Source organism: Sinohyriopsis cumingii, chromosome 5, assembly GCF_028554795.1.
Source record: "Sinohyriopsis cumingii isolate HCF-2022 chromosome 5, ASM2855479v2, whole genome shotgun sequence".
Taxonomy (NCBI): domain Eukaryota; kingdom Metazoa; phylum Mollusca; class Bivalvia; order Unionida; family Unionidae; genus Sinohyriopsis; species Sinohyriopsis cumingii.
Window position 1 is genome coordinate 79,880,112 of NC_142965.1, and position 17,101 is coordinate 79,897,212.

Here is a 17,101-nt window from a genome sequence, read left to right on the forward strand (position 1 = left end):
TACGAGTTTAACGGTTGCTTATTTCACGGATGTCCCGTCTGTTACCCTGACCGTGGAACTAAAAATCAGTTTTTACAACGAACCATGGAAGACTTGTACCAGGCCACTTGTCAGCGACGCCTAAAGTTAGAACAGGAACGATACCAAGTGGTGGAAATGTGGGAACACGAATACGATCACCGTTTGAAAACCGATCCCGAGTTTAAAAGTCTCGTGGAAAGTTACAAGCTGATGGACCCCCTGAACCCGAGGGATAGTTTGTACGGAGGAAGGACCAATGCCACCTGTTTGCTGTACCAAGCCGACGAAGAGAAAGGAGAAGAAATCAAATACTTGGACGTGTGTTCGCTGTATCCCTACGTGTGCAAATATTGTCGCTTTCCTGCAGGTCACCCGCAATAGCTGACGGAACACATCGACCTGGAAAACATTCGACAATACGAAGGCTTGATAAAGTGCAAAGTTTTGCCTCCCACGGACTTGTACCATCCCGTACTACCTCACCATTGTCAAGGCAAACTGATGTTTCCTTTGTGCCGTACTTGTGCCGAAACGTGCAACCAAGACCAGCCTTGTCAGCACACCCAGGAAGATGGGGACGTGGGTGAGCGTAGAATTTTTCAAAGATCTGAACATGGGATACCAACTCTTAGAAGTGTACGAAATTTGCCACTTTCCCAAGACACAACAATACCACAAGGGTGACCCCACTCAGAAAAGCATTTTCGCCGACTACGTGGATGCCTTTTTGAAACTAAAGCAAGAAGCCAGTGGCTATCCGTCCTGGTGTCACACTCCCCAAGACCAAAAGACACTCTTAGAGAAATACTGGGTACAAGAAGGCATCACTTTGGATCACATCGAGAAAAACGAAGGCAGGCGATCGTTTGCCAAAGTGATGTTAAATTGCTTGTGGGGTAAAATGGCACAACGACCGTGTTTACCCAAGACGGAATATTTGACAGAACCTTTCCGCTACTTCCAGATGATTCACGACAAAACCAAATTCATGAAACACCTGGACGTCGTTCGCGAAAATTTGATCTTAGTCAATTACGAAGAAGATCTGGACTTTGTAGAGGCTGACCCTTTTGGAAATGTCATCATTGCGGCTTACGTGACAACTCATGCTCGCTTAAAATTGTACGAAGCTTTAGAACTGTTAGGGGAACGTGTCCTGTACTTTGACACGGACAGATGCATTTACATCGATCACCCGAGTCAACATCACCCTGACATCGAAGGAGACCGTTTAGGAGCCTGGACAGACGAGCACCCCGACGACAAGATTCTAAGTTTCGCCAGCGGCGGTCCTAAAAATTACGGCTACGAATACGGGACAAACAAGGAGAAGTGCACACGAAGTGTAAAGTGAAAGGATTGACTCTGAATTATCGTACCAGTCGAGTGGTGAACTTTCACGTATTGAAAGAAGCTTTGCAGTCTAGAGAAGATGACCACTTTAAAGTGACCACCTATCAGCCCATCAAGATTGTACTTTTACCCACTCACTACATCGTCAGTCGACCCTTGGAAAAAGTATATCAAATCGTGTACCAGAAGCGAGTGCGACTTCCCAATCACTTCACTTTACCGTATGGACATGTCGGTATAAAACATTGGTTGTAAGCGGATAGCCACTCTCCAGAAGGATGACTTCGCCACAAGAAGAATCGAGTGAGAAACCCAGTGAGAACTCCAAGTTCAAACCCTACAATTTTCCAGTCTTCTTACCTGACTATTGTGATTGTGCCTGTCGATTGGAAACGTTTCAAAACTGGCCTACGGATAGGGAAGGATTACCTACTTTATTTTTTAGCTAGAACAGGATTTGTCTACTTGGGACCTGAGACTGGATTGGGATGCGAAGTACAGTGTTTCGCTTGCGGACTGAGGTTACGAATGGATCTATGTATCTATAAAGATTCAGCTATTCTGGAACATACTCGATGGTCTCCGCACTGTCCTTACCTTTCTATGGCCTTTCCACCCATTACACTACGGTACAATTATCACGGCACCTTAGAGACGGTACCTTCCAAAACAAGACATAAAAAGGAACGATGTACAAACTTGAGACTTCATTGCAACTAGTATAAAAAGGGACGATGTACAAGATCGATAGTTCATTGGGACTAGCAAGACCAAGCTAACAAGATGAATACTTTCAGAGAAACACAAAACAAGTTCAGACAGGCACAATTCAAGTTTGGGGACTCTGAAGTAGAATGCGATTGTGAGCCTTGCGATGGGAACGATGCTGTACGTTGTGACCTTAGCGATGCCGTAAGGCATCATGGAAACTTTGTTCTCACTGCCCCTATCATGGAAAGTGATGCTGTGCGTGTCAAACCTGAGGGATGCGAAAGCGATGCCGCTCGTCCTCTTGGACACTTTACTGGGTTTCGCTTTAAAGGTGAATGTCCACCTTCACGTCTACCTCCCTACGGATGTCATTCAGCCCTGAGCAAACTCCTGTCCATGTCACCCTTCCCTCATCGAAACGAACCTGTGAAAGACGAATATTCGCTCCCTGTGCGTTTGTCGGAATACTGCGACTTTGAAAATCGTCTTCAATCGTTCAAAGGAAAATGGCCTAAGTATCTGGGAGGACCGACCCCCGAAGAATTGGCCAGAGCCGGATTTTTCTACTTGGGCGAAGGGGATAAAGTCAAGTGCTTTAGTTGCGGTGTGTCACTTCACCACTGGGAACCACAAGATTCGGCCTACCTAGAATATGCTCGATGGTCACCGAATTGTCATTACTTACCCTTAGTGGGACCGAGACATTGAAGTAACTTACCATGTCGTTGAAGAAGAAGAAACAAGATTGGTTAGGAATCAAATGTTGGACATCACCGAGACCAGTATTTAAACTTTATTTCAAAAACGATATTGAATCATTACCTAAAGAACTGCAAGAGAAGATTTACAAGGAAGTTTGGCAGGGACTTGCCAGAGTGAAATCTCAATGGGTAAATGTAGAACTTTTGTGCCGAGAAATTCACAAAAGGAAAGTGAAAAAAGTCAATCAGTGTGTTAGATTTCTCTGGGTCAAGTGTGCATTCGTCCTATTATATCACTCTAGACCGTTTACATCAAAAGAGTTCAATGAGATTCTTGGACGTTACCCTGAATGGCAGTGGTCAGAAATTACTCACTATGTGGATTACTTTTTCTGTAGGAGAAGATTGTGAATTGTACGGACTGACCTATTCATCGATACTTTACAAGAGAACATTCGTGCTTTGCCTGTGGAGTTGAGAGAACGCATTTACCGAGAACTGGTCAAAATACAAGTCAAACGTAAGGAACAATTAGATCCGTTACGTCAACGGTGGTTGAACCACTGGTACCTGAATGCTATAAAAGGACTGATTCGTCAGAAATTGTTTCATTGGTAAGACCTTTATGAACTATCCCGTCATTCAAAGAAATGTTTTGTTATTGACGATTCTATTTGCTACCAGGTAGACCTACTGCAACAAATTTCAGAGGAACAAGAGTTAAAGGAATCTCAACATCTTTTATAGAATGTCACCTTAGTGGAAGAGGAAACTTCTAAACGAACTGTAAAGTGCAAGTTAGTGACTAAACCATTTAGATTTGCTACTGGAATAAAACCATCTCTAACCAGGCAGTACACTTATTGTCTACGACAACAAAAAAGTTTTTTAGCATGACCTGTTTATGGATACTTTACAAGAGAACATTCGTGCTTTGCCTGTGGAGTTGAGAGAACGCATTTACCGAGAACTGGTCAAAATACAAGTCAAACGTAAAGAACAATTGCATCCGTTACGTCACCGATGCTTGAACCACTGGTACCTGAATGGTATAAGAGAACTGATTCGTCAGAAATTGTTTCAGTGGTCAGACCTTGTTCAAAACTTCGAGGTCGCCAATGATCGACATGTTCATAATTTTGGTTACTTCGAGAGTCATCTAGTGCAACGCATTGAAGAAGACGAGTTAAAGAATTACAAAGGGCTATTACGTGGAATCTGCTTAGTGGAAGTGGAAACTTCTAAACGAAGTTTGAAGTTTAGGTTACAGTTTGGAGCACTTAAATTTCCTACTGGAGAACGAAGATCTCTGGGTAGAAAGTACGTGTATTGCATCCAAAAAAAAGACAATATAAAAACAGGCTGCCATGCCAAGGTCTTTATCACATGTGATTGAACAGATTCCGTGGAAGGAACTCAATGACCATATTCAAACCGTGGATCATTACCATCAATTATTACAAGAACTGTATCCAATCAATTCGGGACGACGCATAGTGTGTGTCTTAGTGACTTGTTTTCTGGGATTTCGTTTACCAGCCAATTCCTTGTGGACTCTTTACGAACAGTACTAACCACCCAAATGCCCTTAAATGGTCACGAAAGACTCCTTTTGCTCAAAGCCTTGCGTTTTCATCTGGATACTTCTCGACCTCTACGGGAAAAAAAGATTCGTCAACTTTTAGCTACCGAAGACGTGTATGACGATGTGTGTGTAGCTTGTGACTTACACCCCCATTGGACAGATGTCCGTGCCTGGAAGAAAGGGGGTTTTGAGGCTTGGACCCAAGAAGTGGCCCAGTATGCACGAGAGTTGTTCAAGGAAAAAGTCACTTTTCAAACAGTGTTAGTGACAGTGCCAGAAGAAGAAGAAGAAAAAGAACCCGTCACCCAGGACATGACTGTCGTGGACATGCCTGAAAGACCCTTTCAGGAGGACGCTTGTGTGACCTTACCCCTATAGAACTGGTCAGAACATTACCCAAAACATGTTCTACAGACACTTGTTTTTATTCCACGTTAATGGTTTTCATGTGCCTTTTATCGTTGTACTTAAGCCTTTGGCTTTTATGTATTTTTGTCTTTCGTATTCATGTTTAAAACATTCAATAAACGTGTTCTGAAAAAAGTATATAAACTCTTGTCTTGTTTGTTTTCGTGTCACAAGTGACATTCCTGACACTATGGCTACCTCTGCTGTCTCTGCTCCCTCATCCTCCACTGTCAAAGTCATCGACGAACACTTAGATCGTGCCAGTTGGGAGGCTTTGTATCTTCGCCATCCCTTTAACATGCTCATTGCTGGACCCAGCGGTTCAGGCAAAACCGAATTCGTCAAACGTTTGATCGAACATAAACATCATTTGATCGATCATCCACCTCAACGCATCCTGTGGTGTTACAAAGAGTGGCAATCGGCGTACAGCCTCTTGCGAGAAAGTCAAGGCGATTCCATCGTGTTTGTGGAAGGCATTCCTAAAGAAGACGACGGAATCGTCTCTGACTCCCGTCAAACCCATTTGGTCATTTTCGACGACATGTTAGGAGAAGACGAAGAAGAAATTAAACTGTGGTTCACGCGCAAAGGGCATCACCGTAATGCCAGTGTCGTTTACATCACTCAAAATTTGTTTCATCAAAGTAAAGCCCATCGCACCATCAGTCTCAATGCACATTACGTGGTCTTGTTTAAAAGCCCTCGAGATAAATCGCAAGTGCAAGTCTTAGCCAAACAGTTAGGAACGCCTTGGCTGACTCAGGCGTACGACGATGCCACTCAAACTCCACACGCTTATTTACTCGTCGATTTGAAACCTACGACCCCCGATGATTTGCGATTTCGTACCCAATTGTTTCACCACTGGGGCCAAGACGGAGGGCCTGTCCTGTACACGTCTCCGTCCTCGACTTAACCACACCAAAAAAATCTATAAAAACCTCAAACACTTTTCGTCTGTCTCACACAGCGTCAACATGACCTCCCTTCAATCACATCTCCCCGTCAAATTGATTCGTGCCTTGTATGACATCAGTCGAGAAAAAGACCCACAAATACGAGCTCGTGTCTCAGAAGCTAGTCTCAAAGAAGTCTTACGATGGTTCACGGTGACGGCACGTCAATTACTACAAGGGATCATTCAGATTCCTCATCAAACCAAACGCTTTTTTGATCGAAACAAAGTCGCTTTGATCCAACTGGCCGATCCACGCATCGACACTCAAACCAAAAAACAAATCACTTTGAAACTTGGAGGGAGCGGTACTCTAGGAGGGGACATCATTCGCTCTCTCTTAAGATAGGATCCTAATGCCCCCAAAGTTCCCCCCAAGGAAAAAGTCAAACGAAGCTCCAAGAAGAAGAAAAAGAGCCACGGTGTCAAGACCAGGTCCCCAAGGAGACCTTTGTCTCCAAGAACTTCTTCAGTGGCGGGACCCTCCTCTTACCAGACACCATCCCGGAAAAAGAAAAGTCCCCAGAAAAAGAAGCAGAGAAAAAGTCCCCAGAAAAAGAAAAGTCCACAAAAAACTAGTCGCAAGAGAGGCACTTCGGCCAGGACGCAACCTTATACTCGCAAACCACGACCTGCAACGTCGGTGACTGCGTCTCCGGTAGCCTCAGGTTCATTCACTTCCCCGTTGATGACACCAAGAACTGAAAAGTACTTGGAGACGTTGATCACACCAAGAACTTCTCCGTTGATGACCCCAAGAACTTCTCCAGTGGCAGGACCCTCCAATTTAGTGGCAGTGGCTGCTGTTCACAAAGTACCTGCTCCCAAAATCAAAGTTCAAGAAAGATCGGGCATGTTACAAAGTTTACTGGATTTGTCCAAGCAAGAACTGGCTCGATTTACCCTGCACGACGTGTCATGCCTGTCCTGAAGTTAATACGACGTAAAGACAATCAGTGGCGACGCGTTCCAGTATAAAAAAAGGTGTGTGACCGAGTAGGGGTATCAGTGTTTTGGTGGTCCTGAAGATGTCACCCTCCAGAAAACATCCCTCTTCTAAACAACCCCAAGGAAGAAAAAGGAAAGGACTGCCTCCACGTTTAGTCAAACATGGGGACATGTTATCTGTCCTGTCAAACGCTTCTCCACCCCTACGAAAAAAACTCATTCAATCAGCTTCCAAAGAGGTCATCGATACCGTGTGCAAATGTTGTTTGAACGTCTTGAAAGGCACGATCCCTTTGTCCAAACACCAGAAACAATGCTTAGGCAAACATCGTCACGTTCTTCGACAAATGGTTCAGAAGAAATTTCCCGTCGCACAAAAGAAGATGTTGGTCTAACGTGAAGGAATTTTACCCCTCTTGTTAGGTCCAATACTGAAAGGAGTCTTGGGAACCATGTTGGGAGGACTGATGGGAGCAAGATAAAAAGACCCTCTGAAGTCCCAAGATCTCAGAATCGACCCCTGAGATCCCATGGAAGGACGAAAACTAGCTTTAGTACCTTACAAACGATGGATGGAATACAATCGTTGGCAAGAACAACGCACCCCGCATTTACCTCCCAATCCCCATTTGAGCGAGATGTCCCAGTTACAACACGAACTGCAAACCTTGATGGATCGCCAAGATTTGTTCGAAACAGAAAAATCGCAAAAGTACGGTCAACTCTTGCAACGACTGCAACTCTTTCACCAAAAAGCTTTAGACGAAACAGCTCTTCCCACTCTGAAAGATTTTAAGACCTTGATGAAAAGTCCAACACCATCACCACCACTACCACTACTACCATCCCCAGGGGTCACCAGAGACGCTGCCCCACGAAGACCTGAGGAAGAAGAGATACGAGAAGTGTTTCAAACACCGTCAGCAGCTCCCATGTCTAGTAAGATTTCAGCGTCCTTGTTGACCCCGTCCCCCACACCCCAACGAGAAGAAATGAAAGCTTGGGTTAAAAAGATGATGTCCACTCCTCCTTCGACAGAAGTGAAAAAGAAAGAAGGGAAACCAGAACTGAAAAAAGAAAAGAAGACCAAGGCCATTCCATTGCCACCTACATCACTACCTTCGACTTCTACTCCCGTAGCCCATCGGACACGTAAATCCGTTTCCAAACCACCCTTTCGTCTCACCCAAAGTAGCATCACCGAAGAGTGGGTGACTTATTAACACACCAAAAAAAAAAAAAATAGAAAAAGTGTTAGCCAGCATTTACTACGATCCCTCCCATCCTGCAGGTTACGCAGGAGTTCAAAAATTGTATCGTGCTGCCAAAACTCGATTGAAAAGTCTCCGTTTACCTCAAGTGCAACGATGGTTACAAGAACAAGCTACCTACACTTTACACAAACCCATTCGACGCAAGTTTTCCAGAAGTCGCACCCTAGTGGAAGGCATCGATCATCAATGACAAGCCGATTTAGCCAATGTCTCTCATTTGGCCAGCTACAATCGTGGCTTCAAATATTTGTTTTGTGTCATCGACGTCATTTCCAAATTTGCCTGGGTCGTACCCTTGACTTCCAAATCGAGCAGTGAGTTAGTGCGAGCCCTGCAACGAGTGTTGAAACAAAGCGGTCGTCACCCTCTTCGATGGCAAACGGACAAAGGCACCGAATTTCTGAACCAAGCTTTCCAAAAAGAATTAAAAAAACGTGACATTCATTTTTTTACCACCGAGAATCCTGAAACCAAAGCCAGCATCGTGGAACGTTTTCAACGCACTTTGAAAGAACGCATGTGGAAATATTTTACGCATCACCACACTCTGAAGTACATCGACATCTTACCGCACCTGGTGCAAGCGTACAACCAATCTTACCATCGAAGCATTGGACGTGCCCCACAAGAAGTGACTCCCGAGAACGAAGTGTTGGTGTTTGAGCGCCTGTTTGGTACGTTCCCGACGAGGGCTGTCCCCAAGAAAAGTGGAGTGTTGACCGTAGGAGACTGGGTGCGCATTGGCAAAACCAAACGCACTTTCAACAAAGGTTACTTACCTAACTGGACGACCGAATTGTTTCGTGTCACTGGACAAGTGCATGGCCGTCATCCTGCAGTCTATAAATTAGAAGACATGAACGGAGAAGTGCTCAAAGGAACGTTTTATTTGCCCGAGTTACAACGTGTAACCAAAAAAGAAGACGTGTACGACATCGAAAGCATTCTCGAACGCAGAACCCGTAAAGTGGGCAAACGACGTGTCAAAGAAGTCAAAGTACGTTGGAAAGGATATCCACCCAGTTTTGATTCTTGGATCGACGCTTCGCAAGTCATCAACTATAAAAAGAAGTGACCATCATGCCTTTTCACACAGTCGCAGCTACTACTGCTACCACTCCTTCACCAAGTTCTTCTCTGCAAGATTTACAAAAACAACCCTTGTGGGTGTGGTGTGGAGAACGTGCGTCTAAAGCGCAAATCGTCTTTCTCTGCCAAATCTTCGTGGTGCATTTTGTCATCGGGGCAGCCATTGCCAACCTGAGTTTGCAACAAGGAGACAAACAATTGTAAACCATTTTATTGAGCAGTTGCATCGGTTATCTGCTTACCAATCCCTCCCTGAAATTCTTTTCCAACGGGAACAACGGGAAGCTTGTGTCCAGTGCCAGTGTCAGTCACAACTCCAACAACAACAATAACAACCCCATTTTGAGCGGAGACACGCCTCTGACGTCCACTAACCCCTCGGACAGCCACAGAACTCTGGAATTATGAGTCACACTAACAACCAATTTTACTTAACCTTACCCAGTGACAGTTCCATGGAGGTGTTTCTCCACAACACGTTGTGCTGTTACACGGCCAAATTACCTCAGGCCATCCAATTAGATCACGAAGCCCATTGGGAAGTGGCTTTAGTAGAAATCATTCACCCGACCCAAGTCCTCAATGTCCTTCCCAGTCAAAATATTTGTACGGTGGAAGTTCATGACGAGTAATTGCAACTTTACTTGGATACCCACGTCAAATATGATAAGAAAGCCCCTAACACAAAAAATCCAAAGTGGACCGACTATCACTTGTCCATTCCTCCAGGCTATTATTTTAGTGGTCAACATTTGGTGAGCACCATAGCTTTCAGGTTTAATGTCGTGTTTGGGAAAGCTTTGGAGCATTCAAAAAAAATGTCACCCTGGAGTACCATAAAGTAGCTCGTCGCTTCCTGATGAAATTTCCTGAGGGGGGTAAAATCATGTCTTTTTTATTTTCTTCTGAATTGTTTGCCATGTTGGGCGGGGACGTGGAGATGAAGAAGAAAGTAGAACAACAAAAAAAAAAAGAATTAGTAGTCATTTCCAACAACGATTCTTTTGCCAAGTATTTTCGTACCCCGGTAGAATTGAACCAAGGACTGAATTTGATCTTTGTGTACTCCGATGTGGTGGAGTACAACGTGGTGGGACACACCTCTGTGCCATTACTGCGTGTCATTCCTTTCAAAGTGGATTCTGTCACGACCGCTGACGAGGAAGGTGGAAACACCTATCACGTCCACCGCGAATTTGTACATCCTCATTATTTGCCTGTCAGTAAGTCGTATTTGGATACGGTCAACATTGCTATAAAAGGAGATTTGGGACAAAATATTCCATTCACCAAAGGAAAAGTCATGGTGAACCTCCATTTTCGAAAACGGTTCTCTCACGACTCGTAAGTCATGTATCCAGTGTACCGAGGGGTTGCTCGACAGCGAGGACACGGTTTAGGAGATATGTTGAAATCGGCTTTTCGTTCGGTGGCTCCGGTGTTGAAACCGATGGTAACACGCGGATTGCACGCCTTGAAAGATGTCGCACTGACGCAAGGCAAAGAATTTCTCTAAAATGTCATCATCGACAAACAAAACCCCAAAGAAGCCTTCTTGAGGGCAGGCAAAAATGTCTTGTTGCAAACGGGTAAAGACCTTTTGGGCCGACAAGAAACACCTATAAATGCCCTGCACGCTACTGAGTCAGGCATTCAATCCTGGAGCCAATGATAGAGTAGCTCCTGTCAACAATTTCATGCATTCCTTGTTCAGCGAAGTGGACTTATACTTGAATAACAAACTGGTCAGCAGCAGCATGGATACTTACCCTTATCGTGCCTACCTGGAAAATCTCTTGACGTACGGAAAACAAGCCAAGAATACTCATCTAGATGCTTGCGTGGTATGGAAACCTGACACAGCGGGTGAGAACACGTTTAACGATACAGCCCTGCCAGAAGATGAGAATGCTCACAATGTGGGGTTTAACACACGTAGAAATACAATTCTGCAAGGGCGAAGTTTAGAACTGATGGATCGTTTGCATTTGGACATGTGGCTGCAAGAAAAGTATTTGCTGAACGGGGTGGATGTCCGCCTGAGACTGAATCGTAGCAGTGCCGCTTTCCATTTGATGGCCCATGCCAATGACTACAAAACTGTCATCCAAGAAGCCAGGCTCTACGTACGACGCCTGGAAGTGTTACCTAAAGTGGGAAATGACATCAGTCACACTTTGAGCAGAACGACCGCCAAGAATCCAATCCGACGCGTGGAAGTGAAAACCTTCACCATTCCCGCTGGACAGCGATCTATGATCGAAGATCATCTGTTTCAAGGACAGTTACCCAAACGTTTGATCGTTGGTATCGTCAAGAATACAGCCTTCAACGGAGCCCATAACGAAAACCCTTTTCAGTTTCAACATTACAAAGTGTCCAAAATCGAAGTTAGTCGCGATGGCAAGACCTTGTGTACCCGACCTTTCGAACCTAACTTTGGTGACAGGAATTACTTGAGATCGTACTTGTCCCTGACAGTTAGGAACCAACACCAGTCACGGGATTTCGTACGACGATTATGCAGGAGGCTATGCTTTGTGGGGTTTTGATTTCACTGGACAAGGTAGCGACGAGGGACATTTCCACCCTATAAAATCCGGCCAGATTCGTGTGGAACTTCAGTTTGCAAATCCACCTGCAGATCACACAGTGAACGTCATCCTGTATGCAGAATTTGATAATACCATAGAAATCAACAGTTTAAGAGAAGTCATTCTAGACTATTAGAAGCTATGGAAGACTGTTATCCCTCTTTACCTACTGGTGCAACTTTGGAGATGGAATGCGAGGAGACTGTGGAAGAAGAAGAAGAATCCCAAGACAAAGACGAAGAAGCCATCATGATGAAGTCAAGATGGCCAGAACAAGAAGCCCATTTAGACTCCTGTTTTGCTACAGTCCTGGCAGATAAAATGAAAGAAATGATCAAGGAAGAGTGTTATGGATGTCACAACGATCATCCCAGTCAAATTCAACACGACAGATGTCTGATGTTGAGTCAAGAAGAAAAATTGGACGAGTATCTGGACGAAGCTTGGGGTCACATCGAGATAGAATTCGTGTTGAATGTGTGGTATAAAGGCTTGGATAAACATTCTTGTCCTCCATTAACGTCTCTGGAGTGCCGTCGCATCGAATCTCTGTTTGACCAGAGTAAGAAGTCGGAGCTAAACGCTTTTTACTTGTCAGACATTTTCAAGCAAAAAGTCAGGATCGAATTGATCACTTATCATTACCTGAGAAGAAGAAAAAAACAAAAAATGGATACCTGGGAACTTTATTATCTTTTGAACCACAGTTCGTACACTGCTTCTTGGAATACTGTCGTCTGTGCTAAAGATGAACTCCCTCATCGCAAACCTCAAGACCATCAACCTTATGTGATCAACACGGACGACAGTCATCTCCCAGGAACCCACTGGGTAGCCGTTTACTTTCCTCAAGAAGGATGTGTGGAATATTTCGATTCGTACGGATTGCCCCCTTTGGAAGACGATATCATTGACTTTATGAGAAGAAATGCTCAGACCACCCGATTCAATAATGTTAAATTACAAGGCACAGATTCCTTGGTGTGTGGACAATATTGTGTGTATTTTCTGCATCATCGCAATCTGGGCTATTCCTTAGAACATTTAGTGACTCAATTTGATCCTCGTTCTTCTTCTAGAAACGATGTGAAAGTAGATCGATGGTTTTGTGACCATTATACTGGTCTTTTGTCTCAAGCTAGGAAACGTAGTGTCCATCAATGGCCTAATGACTTCCAACAGTGGAAATCACAATTTCATTCACAACGTTGTCAGCCCTGTCCAAAATAATGTGTTAGTTGAAAAAAATGTTTGTGATTTGAAAAACAATGTTTGATGTTATATTGTTTGATCATTGTTAAAAATGTTATAGTTGTTTGTTAGTGTTAAGTGATTTTGAATAAAAATGTTGTGTTTTGAAGAAAAAAAATGCCTTTGTGTTTGTTTGGCTATAGGAATCTTGATTCATGCTCTTTGACTTCTTACTATCCCTCTCATGACACTCATTGAACGTTCCGACTCGAAAACCGTGTGGGGATGTTTTCATTCACGTCCGCGCTTTGACTTTAAAAACCGGTGTAGTTTCCAGTCTAACCATCCATTGTCGACTCATCCTCCTACGAAGATGTGCTCCAAACTAGCTAAGCTAAACGAAGCCTACGTGAATTTGCATGGGTCAGACACAGTCTGATACCGAAGCCAGAATGTTAAAAGTCATTGAAGACCTGATAGAAGAGCTCTTCAGAGAAGAAATTAACAGGGAGAAAGAAGAATGGACAGAGAAGTACAGACTTCAGAAACAGCAGAGAGAGCAGCAACAGCAACAACAACAGCAGCAGCAGCAACCTGAACCTGACAGAGGCTTTGTCGACTGTCGTATCGACACCAAAGAGTTCTTCTTCTCTTTCCGAAGAAGCAGACCTATCGTCAGAAAGCCTATCGTCAGAGGACGCCGCATTCTTAGAATATAAAAGATCGCCATAGCAAACAAAAAAAACAGCCCTTTTCAGGGCTACCCATACCTCTAGAAAAGAAATAACAATAGATTTGCCAATGTGTGTATGTAGAGTAGTGTGAATATAAACACTCACTCTTTTCTGGTGTGATTGTATGTGTTTGCGATCAAGTACGTTTGTGTGGATAGTAGATAATGATAATGTTTTTTTTGCTGTTTGACGTGTGTGGAGAGTAGATTTTGGTTTTGATTTGATTGCTTTGCGTATGTGGATAGTATATTTAAGTGATTAATGAAATTTTTTAGAATAATGATGGGTAGTATAAAAAAGTGAGTAAGTGTTTCTTTTAGGTCTACGCATTGTTTGGTCATGATCTAGGTAATATAAGTTTTGTCTTAGGGGATGTTTTCCGTCACGTCCGCGCGTTTTAAGTGATGATCTAGGTAATATAAATTTTAAGTCTTAGGGGTATGTTTTCCTTCACGTCCGCGCTTTAACTATAAATTGAAAATCGCTCGGCAGTCTAGCTACCTTGTTGATTGATCAACACTAGAGAATGAGCAGAAGGCTAGCGAAACTGTTAGAACTTCATGTGCACCTGGAATATGCCAGGCTCATACTGAATGAGCTGGCCGCAGAGGCTATAGTGGAAGAAGGAAGGATGAAAGAGGAGGTGAGAAGAAAAAAAGAAGAGGAGGAGAGAAGAAAAAAAGAAGAGGAGGAAAAGGAGAGAGGAATGGCTGTACCACAGACACAACAAGGAAATTTCAGAATCCAAGAGACAGAAGATTGGAATTCTGAATCCACTCATTCCGCCTCTGCACTCCCAACAAAAAGAGTGAAAGGAGATTGGAGTCGGAGATGCGTTTGCGGTGCCAGGCCGGAGAGGTGCAACCATTAACCAGGTGCCCTGGAGTTCAAAACAAACAGCCCTTTTCAGGGCTACCCAAACCTTTAGAAAAGAAATAGTAATCAATTTGCCAATGTGTGTATGTAGAGTAGTGTGAATATAGACACTGACTCTTTTTTCCTAGTGTGAGTGTATGTGTTTGTGTTTGTAAGAGGTCACGTACGTTTGTGTGGATAGTAGATTTGGGTTTCATTTTAATGCTTTGCGTGCGTGGATACTAGATTTTGGGTTTGTTTATTGCTGCTTCACGTATGTGGATAGTAGATAATATGAAACGAGAAAAGTAGGGGATGTTTTCCTTCACGTCGGCGCGTTTTAAGTGATGATCTAGGTAATATAAGTTTTGGGTTTTAGGGGGATGTTTTCCTTCACGTCCGCGCTTTTCGTATAAGAACCCAGAGTATTCGTCGTTCAAACCATTCTACAAAGAATAAAAAAGAAGATGGCTTCGAACCACCTTGATAAAATGAAAAAATTGCAAGACGTCCTGGACAATTTGGGTATGATGGAGCAAATGTTAGTTAACCTAAACGAGGATCACTATTCTTATAGTCCCCATCGAGTGAAGATGGAGATCAACAATTTAAGAAAACTAAAGGAAATTATAAGTGATCTGTTGAAAGAAATAAAGGAAGAAAAGGAGGATCAAGAGGAAAGGATAAGGATGAGAGTATGGAACGAAAAAATTGAAAAGGAAGCAGAAAATGAGAAGAGAAAGAAAGAAGAGGCGGAGAAGCAGAAAGAAGAGAAAAGAAGAAAAAGGAGGAAGAAAAGAAAGAAAATATAGAAAAAGTGTAGGACAGAAAATAAGAAGCTGGTGGAGAAATAGAAGAAATTAGAAGAAGAAGAAAACCAAAGGCCCTTTTCAGGGCCACTCCTATATCTCGAAAAGACCTTGACTTTCGTTGCCTATCCCTTTTTTATTTATTTTTTCTTTTTTTAAAGAAAAACATAGAGACCCTCCCTGTTTCAATTTTACATAGACCCTATACAACCCCAGGGTTTTTGTCCATGTCAAATTTACATAGACCCTATACAGACCCAGGGTGGTTAATGTTAAATTTACATAGACCCTATACAGGCCCAAGGGGGAGGTCTGTAATGCTAATTCCCTTAAACCCTATACAGGCACAGGGGTTTTGTCCATGTTAAAAATGCATAGACCCTATACAGGCCCAGGGGTGTTTTTAATGCTAATTACCATAGACCCTATATCGCCCCTTTTCACTACTAATGTTTTTTTCCAGGTAAGAGACTGTATTAACATGTACCTAGCCACAGAGATTACTTGTGACAGGTATCATGACTAACATGATATGCACGGGTATTCTACCCTGACTTGTACTCACTCTCCTAGGGATTTAAGAAAGACCAATTTCTAAAAACCACACTGGTCGTTTTTGGATCACGTCAAGGAGTATACACTCTCCATTGTTCTCCAGCCATAAGGGTAAGTGTTAAATTTACATTTTTTATTTGATATGCGTAGCTTATTCGGTTTGTAATGTCTTATCGCGTAATAATGTGTTTATTACAACGCATTTAAAGTATTATCATATATCTAGAGATTATACAGAAACTATTATGTCCAATTTGGTTTTATTGTAGCTGATTCTGACTGTGTTCGTAGCTGACTGTGTTTGTAGCTGTCTGCTTTGGTAGCTGACTGTTATGGTAGCTCACCCGTGTTTGTAGCTGTGATTGGGTCTATGAAATGTGATTGTGAATATGGCTAGAGCGGCCTGAAGCTGTCCGAAGCCGTTCAAAGTCGCTTGGAGCTATCTGGAGTTTCCAGAACAATTAATGCTACGTGCTGTCGATACGCATGTATGTATGTACGTATGTCTGTGCCACGGACGTAGACGTAGCAAAAATGAAAAAGTGCTGTATGCTGTCTGTACGTGTAACGTATGACTGTACTCGTAGTGGATTCATAAAGGGTGCGAGCGGTCGATAATAGTGTGGACCAACCCAAGGAATCGTGCGATTGTGCAAGGGGTCTAGCAGCATACGATTGGATCAATTGTTGGTCCATTGCATTTTTGTGTTTATATTCATAAGATTATCGTGAATCTTAGTTGTGGTAAGATTATTGTGAATCTTAGTTGTGGTAAGATTATTGTGAATCTTTGTTGTGTCAAGATTATTTTGAATCTTGATAGAATTTATGTTCGAGATTATGTGAATCTCTTATCGTGTAAAATGCTGTTTGAGGTGTATGTGCAGTCCATGAGGGTTCTTGGATCTGTACTTCATTTTGATTTAATATTTGTTTTGTTTATTTTCGATGTGTGAATGTTGTGTAGAGTGATTTGAGTAAATCGTGTGTTGAGAGCGTGAGAGAATCATTGTATTTTTACATCATATATTTATCATTATTAATTCATTCATAAATTTCCATCTTTCTCACTTTGTGTTTGTCTTGTTCATTTGGTCCAAAAACCCACTCGGTTGCAATTCTGCGACACATGCGTCTAGTTCTTGTGTTCGCAAGAATCTCAAAGCCAGGCTTCATAGTTTCTTACAGACTATCGTCTGGGTCTATGTACGTCATTAGACAGACAATTCTACCACGTGAGTGCGTGGAGCTTATAGCTTAGTTAGGAATTTTAGGATTCCGCAATGCAGTAGCTTACACAAGTTAGCGAGTGTAC